A 9,292-nucleotide genomic window follows, 5' to 3' on the forward strand; every position below is an offset into this window, starting at 1 on the left:
AGGCACAGTCTAAATCCAAAAGAGTTGGGGGAATCAGCACTTATGGTGCTCCAGGGACCTGGGGGGCAAAAGGGGAGGCAAAAACACATTAGAACTTCTATTATAAAAGCTTTAATCTTACTTCTCCTGATGTGATATTTGTTTTTATAAGCCAAATAACTCTTGTACATATTTGTTAGCTGCATGTTCAAAATTCATAACTTTAAAAGGAGGGCATGTCCGGAACTGTTTGGAAACTCCCTCTCAGAGAGGAAGGAACAACATGCACCCAGCCAGAGGGTGCTTCATGGATGCCAGATCATTCTTGGGCCAATGAAAAAGCCACACAGGCATCCTCAACCAGTTTCCTTGGCCTCTGCTGCCCCCTTGTGGCTAAAATGTGGCAGAGAGAAAGGGCAGTTCCCCCAAGAAAGAGAGAGAATATGAAGTCAGATAAGAAATCTTAAAAATGTTGGGGGCTGGGGATGTGACTTAGTGGTTAAGTTTCTGTGAGCTCAATTCCTGGTGCCAAAAAAAAAGGAAGAAAAATTTAAAGTCAACAGGATAGGGCTGGGGATACAGCTCAGTTGGTAAAGTGCTTGCCTTGCATGCACAAGGCCCTGGGTTCAATCCCCAGCACCACAAAAAAAAAAAAAAAAAAAAAAAAAAGAAAGAAAAGAAAAGAAACAAACAAACAAACAAAGTCATCAGGCTAGAGGTGAAAAGACCTGAGCAGAATCCTACTTCTCACTGGATAGACCTGGGACATTCTGGCCTGCTGTAGGCCTCTGGTCCTACCTGTGAAATACAAGTAATCTGAGTGTCAATCCCTTATGGTTATTTTATATAGATAGATAGATAGATAGATAGATTACACGGCTTAATGCATGAAATTATTCACTTTTCTGAAGTACTAGCTCAGATTCAGATTCATTCCACAAGAGAACTGACTCACCACAGAGGGCAATACAGGGAACAAGGTCAGCATTTCTGCCCCAAGTCTCCCCTCAAATTAGTCTACCCACATTACCCCACTCCCACTGCTCCCCTGAGAACAGGGAGGATGAAGATCTCCCCTCTTCCTGGATAGCCCCAAACACACAACTGCAAAAGGCCCCAGCCAGACCTGGTTCTGCCCTTTCCCCAAACCAAAAGCTTTTCCTCTTCTCCCCTCCCCTTTGGTCCTCACATTCCCCTACTGATAGGCTGTAGGACACAATCTCTACACAAACTTGTTCAGAGAGCATTTATTAACAGCCAGCTGCATGTATCTGGAACAACAACAGAAAGAAAAACAAAGTCCTTTGCCTTGAGCAGTTATGATCTAGTTAACTAACAGGACCCGTGGTAAAGTGGAGAAAATTACACAGCAACATAGATAAGAAATGCAGGCTCCCAGATACACCTAAGACAGGATACACCTAAGATAAGGTACACCTAAGGTAAGCCCAGGTCAGAGGAGCTGGAGAAGCACCCTCAGTTTTCTGGCTCTGACCCTGGGGAAATCGAATTCTCTGGGAATGGGAACAAAGCTGAAAATGTCACCAGGAAAACACCCTTTTGAACCCTGAGAAACAATCCTTTTTAATAACTAGTCCTCTCTTCCAAACCAAATTATACACCTAGCCAACCATGCTGACATCTGGGACCTCCTTGGCCACTACTGTGAAACTAGATACAGACTGGAACTGAACAAAATTGGTTTTAGGCCTAAAGGATGCCATGTAGACCTGTTATTCACCCCAGACTCATTTCCACTTCATTGTAATTATCTTGCTTGGTCTGGTCCCCTTATGACCCAGATTGAAATCAGCTCAAAAAGAAAGGATCAAACAAAAGCAGCCCAGATGGGACATGGTGCTTTGAACCTGTATAATCCCAGCTACTCAGGAAGTTGAGACAGGAGGATGGTGGGTTCAAGCCAGCATTGGCAAAATAAAGAAAATAAAATAAAAGGGCTGGAAGTGTAGCTCAGTGTTAGAGCACTTGCCTAGCATGCTGAAAACTCTAGGTATGATCCTCATTACGAAAGAAAGAAAGAAAGGTCCTTATCTCCAGAATGAACCTAACCCTCTCCCCAGAAGAAGTCATGAATCATCCTCCTTCTCCTTAAATCCCAACTTTCCCTCCATATTCTTAAAAGGACTCTCTCATCTTTTGTTTGGATGGGAAGCTCATCGGAGAGTTATCTCTAGGCTTCTCTTTATTCTCCAGCCAAAGAATAAACTTTCCTTCATTTATAATCAACTCTCAGATTTGTTATTGGTTTCATAACTCAGAGAGTGAGAAAGAACCCAGTGTGGGTCAGAAATTGGAAAAAAAGGCTGCTCAGCTCCTGCCCTCTCTGAGAGACCATCTTCCTCTCTACAGAGACACTGACTCTGAAAATTGGAATCAGAGGTTCAAAGGCTGAGTGTAAGGAGGGTAGAGAGGAGAACCCTGCTGAGGACTCTGCCCTGCAGTTTCTGCTGAGAAGAACGCTGTCCTCAGTGAGATGAGAGCTTCCCCACCTCACAGGAAATTCAGCCCTCACCCCTGTGGGCTGGGCGCCAGGGTGAGAGGAAAAAGAAAAATGGAGGGGGGCCAGTGGGAAGCGAGTGCCGCTGAGACGTTCAGCTACACAATTGTAATGAAGGGGCTGTACACTGGCCAAGGGCCAGTGAAGGGGACAGCAAGGAGCCATTACCCTCATACACACACACCCCAGGCATGAAGGGGTGAGAAGCAGAGAAGCCCCGCAAAAAAGGAAGCCTGACACTGACAGCAGTATGGGTGAAATGCCCACCCCCTCTCCTTCCATGCAGGGCTCCCCCTAGAGCTTCCTATTGGACAAAACCAACAAGAAACTGCCCGCAAGGGGGCCCCAGAGTGATCTGTCCATCAAATGTGAATATGGAGTCAGTTTCCAGGGTCACAAAGCAGAGAGGGGAAGGATGGAGGATGGATGGGGGGAGGGAACAGACAGAGATTATGGAAAACATGAAGGACAAAGTCCAGGCCATGGGGCAACAGGTAGGGCGGTTAATAAGAGAATCCTCATCCTGATCCCTCTCCACCTCAGACACCTTCCCAGGTTACTGCCAGATAATGACCCTCCCTCCATAGAGAAGAAAACACCAATAACCAACTCACTGACAAGGAGAATCCAGGTGCACATGGAAGTGGAAGAGGTAAAACATCAGTCCAGGTGGCTCAGGGGTAGGACAGGATGAAGGGAAGAACTGGGTTCTGTCCACTGATCAGAGCCCTTGATGTTTGCAGACCCAAAGTCACGACCCAGCCCATCCTGACACTTCTGTTCCTCCCCTCTTCCTCCTGCCTCTGCTGCTGGCTGAACCTCCAAGAAACAGGGGCAGTTCCTTGGATGGAAGGGTAGTAGCCTCCCAACAGGAGCTACAACAGCCCTGAGGTGTGGATTCTAGACATACTCACCCCTGGGAGCCTCTACCATTCTCCAGGATTGCAGGAAGAATGGCTCCCTGTGTCCACTCAGTTTAGCTTTTGGTGTTTGTTTTAAACCACTTTGTTAGGGAGCAAATAACTTCTCCTGCTTTTCGACCAGCAAAAAGCTGCACATACTTCATGTATACAACTAGATGAGTTTGGAGACAAGTATATATCCCAGGAACCATCACCACAATCTATGTCATAAATTATCATTTTCAAATCTTTCCTATGATAAAAGAAAAATTCTAAGGTATTCTAAAGTTAATTACAAAGGTCAGAGCATGGTGAACTGTTCTGGTTTGGATACAAAGTGTCCACCAATGTTGAAGGCTTGGTCCCTAATGCAGCAATGTTCAGAGGGGCTTTTGGGGGGAGTGATTAAATCATAAGGGCTCTGACCTCATCAGTGGATTAATCCATTAATAGCTGAATGGACTACTGAGAGGTGGTGGAGTCTATAGGTGGTGGGACCTAGTTGAAGGAGTGGGTCCTTGGGGGGCATACTCTTGGGTACTACATCTTGTCCCCAGCCTCTTTCTCTCTCTATTTCTCTCTCGGCAGCTTCCTAGGTACCATGAGCTGACAGCTTTCCTGCCGTGACCTTCCACCAGGACATTCTGCCTTGCCCCAGTCCTGGAGCAATGGAAGCAGCCAAACATGGACTGAAATCTTTGGGTTTTTTTTTTTTGTTTTGTTTTGTTTTTGTTTTTAAGAGAGAGAGAGAGAGAGTTTTTTTTTTTTAATATTTATTTTTTAGTTTTCGGCGGACACAACATCTTTGTTTGTATGTGGTGCTGAGGATCGAACCCAGGCCACACGCATGCCAGGCGAGCGCGCTACCGCTTGAGCCACATCCCCAGCCCCTGGACTGAAATCTTTGAAACTTTGAGCCCAAAATAAATCTTTCCTTCTCTAAGTTGTTTTTATCAGATATTTGTCACAGCAATAAAAAGCCAATACAAGGAAGGAAGGGGGGGAGTTAAAAGTTAAGCTAAGACTGAAACCAACAAAAGACTGTTCCACATTCCTAAATATATGTTAGAACTCACTTAAAACCCCTGGAGACTGACCATTAGGTGCCAACACCTCCTGCTTAAGTATAAGCCTCCCTTGGGGAATGAAAATGACTAAATGATATTGTTCTATTGTATGTATGTACAGATATGTAACAATGAATCCCACTATTATATACAATTATAATGCACCAATTAAAAAAAAAAGTTCAACCCTTCCTAAAAGCTATTAACCCCGACCAATCCAGAAGCAACAAATAACTTCTGCTTTGTCCTCCTGTTCCAAAACCTTCCCTTCACATTTTCCTTTTCTTTCACCTAAATGCAGTGTAGGTTCATTGTGAATAATTTATGCTTTCCTTCTCCAAATTTTCATTATAAAAATGTTCTTCACTCTCAGGTCCCGAGAACATGTTCCAAGTTCTTTCTAGCCTTGCTGCGGGGAATTGTAGAAATTGTCCCAGGACTTGTTTCTTTTCTTGCTAGCACCGATTGGGTTATTTGTTCATTTGTTTGTTTTATTTTGTTTTGTTTTGTAGTACTGGGAATTGAACCTAGGGGTACTCTACCACTGAGCTACACCCCTATCCCTACATCCCTTTAACTTTATTAATTTTTTATTTTGAGACAGTCTCACTACATTGCCCAGGCTGGCCTCAAACTTGTGAGGCCAGCCTGGGCAAGACTCCCAATTTGGAATTCCAGTTGTGTGCAACCACACCTGGCTCTTGCTAGCACTTACCAGTTCAATAAGCCTTTTTATTTCAATGAACTCTCAGTCTCAAGAGTTTAAGTTTAATGCCTTCAGCCCTTTGTTTAGTGTGTGTGTGTCAAGAACTGACTTTTGCCATAATGTGCCTCTTGGCAACTTTTAAGTGTACAATGCACTATTATTAACTATAGGCATTCTGTGAACAATAGAGGTAGATTTTCTTTTTAAAGAAATTCTATACAAAAAATAAAAGGTAAAAAATGCAACAAGGACTCCTGAAGAGTTTTCAGTGCACAGGGCTCTGAGCTCTCTGCCCTGCATCTGAAAGCCAGTGGCCTGGCTGTCCAGCACTATGGCTGTCTGGGATTGGCCTCAAGCCACTGGACTCAGTCCTCCTTTTCCAAATCTTTCACTGTGGTGAACTTAGGGCCTTCCCATGGCTCCAAATCATGCAGCCTTTCATTCTGCAGTTGCCCCCCTTCTCCCTGTGAACTTCCCACGCCACCCGCCTGCTCACAGAAGGTCAGGGCCTCACCCCTGTCTCCAGCTCTCCCCTTACCTGTCTGCCCTGACCTGCCCCCACCTGTGCATTCCCATGCATTGCTCCCGCCCCTCACTACTCTTACTGGTTAGGGGTTTTTTTTTTGCTGTCAGAAGAATCAGATTAAAGGCACAGACAACAAGAGCAAGACCCTTTATTGGGACTGGAACATAAGGGAGACACAGCACTGACCAAGTGAGTGTCAAGCTGGCTCCCAGGACAAAAAGAGAGAGCTAGTTTTATTCATGTGAAAAGGTGATGGGGTGGCCTCGAAATTAGAAATAATTGGCTTTAAGTAGATTTTTAAAGATGTTTTTCTTCTCCTGGGCCAGTGCTTTGACCTTGAGGAAGTGGTAGCCGTCTCCCATAGTGATGCTGAGTCCTGCATAAACATCTTTGCCCAGGATGAGGATGAGTTGCTGCTGCTGTTAAGAGAACTCACAGATGGGGAGTGGAAGGAAACACCAACCATGACAGTAACAAGCTACGGGTCCTGGAAATATGTCATTTCAGTGACTTCTCAGCAGTTTTATCCTACATGTTTTTTTTGTCCTTAGAGACCCATAACCCAGGCATCCTGGCTTTAATGGCACCCAGTTTCTGAGGCCAATGAGACTGAGAGGGAGCAAGTGAGGGGCCAGAGGAAAACAGAGCTAACGTGCCATGAGTTCAAGTTCCTCAAGTGCATTAATCCTTTTCAGGGGACAGGGGCTGACTGTCTCTTTCCCCCTAAAGCCTTTACTCTCTTAATGTTAAGGGGTGCTGTTTTTCATGGGGGGTTCCTGGATAGCTCACTGCCACCCACAGAAGCTAGCCTCTGTGGACAAGAAGCATCCTGTTTCCCTTTGACCAGCACTATCCCCACCCCTAGTGATCTTGCTCAGTTCTGCTCAGTCCTTCCTGCTCTGCTCACTGCCATTGGGTGTCAAATAGGGAACCCAAAGAGATCCCAAAAAAACCTCTAGTACATAGCTAGTACACAAAAAGAAAGAATGGGGTGGGTGGGATGGATGAAACACAGAGGAAAGGGGATGGTATGTGAGGTAGCGCTCAAATGGCCCAGGGACAGCTGTGCTAAAAGTGACATCATCTTGACAACCTCTGCCCATTCCAAAGATGCCTTTGAGGAAGAAGGGGCGGGGTCTCTCTGACACCCCTACATCCTCTAAGGAAGGGTCAGTAGCCCAGACATAAGTGGTCTCTGTGGCAAAGGCTTATTCATCTAAAACAAAGAGCAACTGGCAAGCCTCCTGTCTCAGCCTCCTGAGCCACTGGGATTAGAGGCATGCACCACCGTGCCCAGCCCTTTTTACTTTTTGAAACAGGTTCTCATTAAGTTGCTAAGGCTGGCCTTGAATTGGTGAACATCCTGCCTCAGCCTCCTGAGTTGCTGGGATTACAGGCATGTACCACCGCACCCAGTTTGGACTTTATTTTTAAATTCAGTTTTGCCACCAACCCAGTAACTTACTTGGTTCTACATAAATGCACAGAAGATGGTGTTCTCAGCAAGCTCTCAACCATAGTCACCTGTTGGAGAATACAGTACAGGTATAGTGCACACCTGAAATCCCAGTGATCAGGAAGGCTTCTCAGTGGTAGACTGTCCCTGGGTTCAATCCCTAGGGAAGGAAGGAAGGGAGGGGAGGAGAGGAGAGGGGAAGAGAGGAAGGAGATGGTAGCTCAAGTGGTAGAGCACGTTCCTAGAATGTACCAGACCCTGGGATCGATCCCATTACTAAGGAAGAAATATTTTTTTAATTAAACAGAGGAAAAGAAAAAAGACATGCTGGCATAAGCTGGGGGACAACATCTGGGAAACATTTAGGAGAGGAAGAACTGTGGAAGGGCCAGAGATGAGAAGGAAGAAAGAATCTCAGGCCCTGCCATGGCCTGGGTAATTGTCCCCAAAAAGGTTCATATGTTAAAGGGTTTGTCCCCAGCATGGCAGTATTAGGAGGTAGGGCCTAGTGGGAGGTTCCCAGGTCACTACAGGCATATCTTTGGAAGGAGATTGTGAGACCTCAGATTCTTCCTATTTCTTTTTCGCTCCTAGCTGAGGAACTAAGTGATTTTCTTCTGCGTTATACTTCTGCCACAGGCCCAAACCAATGGAGTCAATCAATCATGAACTGAAACCCATGAAACAAACCCACGCTTCAAAACCATGCAGCAAAATAAAACTTCCCTCTGTATAAGTTTATTATCTCAGGTATTTTAGCACAGTAAAGAAAAGCTGAATAATATAGGCCCTGACAGGTGGGCTAGAGAGAACAGAGGACCTAGGGAGTAGGGGGCATTGCAGAAGAGACTCAGGCAAAGCCTAGAAGGGATGCATTACCATCTTGGCGATTTCTTATGTCCTACATCAGAAGAATCAGATAAAGACACAACTGCAAGGAGAATGAGACTCTTTATTGGGACTTCTGCTTGAAACAGAAGGGAGACACAGCACTGACCAAGAGAGTGTCAAGCTGGTTGCTTGAACAAACAAGAGAGCTAGTTTTTATTTCCATGTAAGGATTACAAAGGTGGGCTGGAGTCTAGAAATTTTAATTGGCTTTGGGTACATTTTCTAAGGTATTTTCTTTGTGGGTCCTGTGTGAGCACTTCAACCTTGAGGGAGGAGCAGTCTATTGGTCAGCCTAGTACCAAATATTCCATCTCCCATATTGATGTTGCATCCTGCATAAACATCTGTGCCCTGTGATAAGGATAAGCTACTACAGCTGTTAAGGGAAAAAATACTTGTGAAGTGGAAGAGAACACAAATCATGTAACAAGTTAAGAGTCCTGGGAATTTGCAGTTTCCATGACACCTCAACAGCTTTATCCAGAACTATTTATCCTTAGAGAGTCAGAGTGAGGGTATCCTGACTTTAATGATACACCTGGTTTCTGAGATCAATAAGACTGTTTGAGAGTGCAGCGAGTGACAAGATAGGGAAAGGCTCTTAATAAATAGCAAGCCCTGAGTTAAGATGGGACATCAAGGAAAAGTACACTCCATAATTTTAACAGCTAATAAGCTATGAATTGAGGTCTCTGGAGTACATTCCCCCTTTTCCGGTGGGGGTGGGGGACAGACTGACTGTCCTATTCTTTGCTCAGAGTTTTTATTCCCTTAATCTTAAGAGAACACTGCTTGGGGGTGTTCGGGGGAGGTCCCTGACTGTCTCAGATGGAGCCCTGTCCTGTCTGGGCCCCACGGCTTAAATCTAGATGTTCATGGTAGGATGAGGAGTCAGCTTGGGGATTATGATGAAGGCAGAGGTGACCAGATTAGCTGGCAAATGGAGTGTTACCTAGGTTTCCAGCCTAAGTAATAGGATAATGACTTTGCCGAGGGGAGGTAAGAAGAGGGAGGAGATGTTGGAGCAGGGAATCAGAGTTTAAATTTGGATGCATTTCTGGGAACACTCCGCTGGGGAGTTAAGGAAGCGAAACATATGGGTCTGAGGTCTAAGGAGAGGTCTGAGCTAAAGACCTACATTGTGTAGCTATAGCTTTTTCCCAGAGCTTCCAGAGGGGTGTTCACAAAACTTCCCTTCACACCCCATTTGTATCTGTCTGTCTTTCCCACCTTTATTAGGAACTTCT

Source organism: Marmota monax, unplaced genomic scaffold (assembly GCF_021218885.2).
Source record: "Marmota monax isolate L192 unplaced genomic scaffold, Marmota_monax_Labrador192_F-V1.1 WCK01_AAM20220418_F8-fsc01506, whole genome shotgun sequence".
In the NCBI taxonomy this organism is placed as follows: domain Eukaryota; kingdom Metazoa; phylum Chordata; class Mammalia; order Rodentia; family Sciuridae; genus Marmota; species Marmota monax.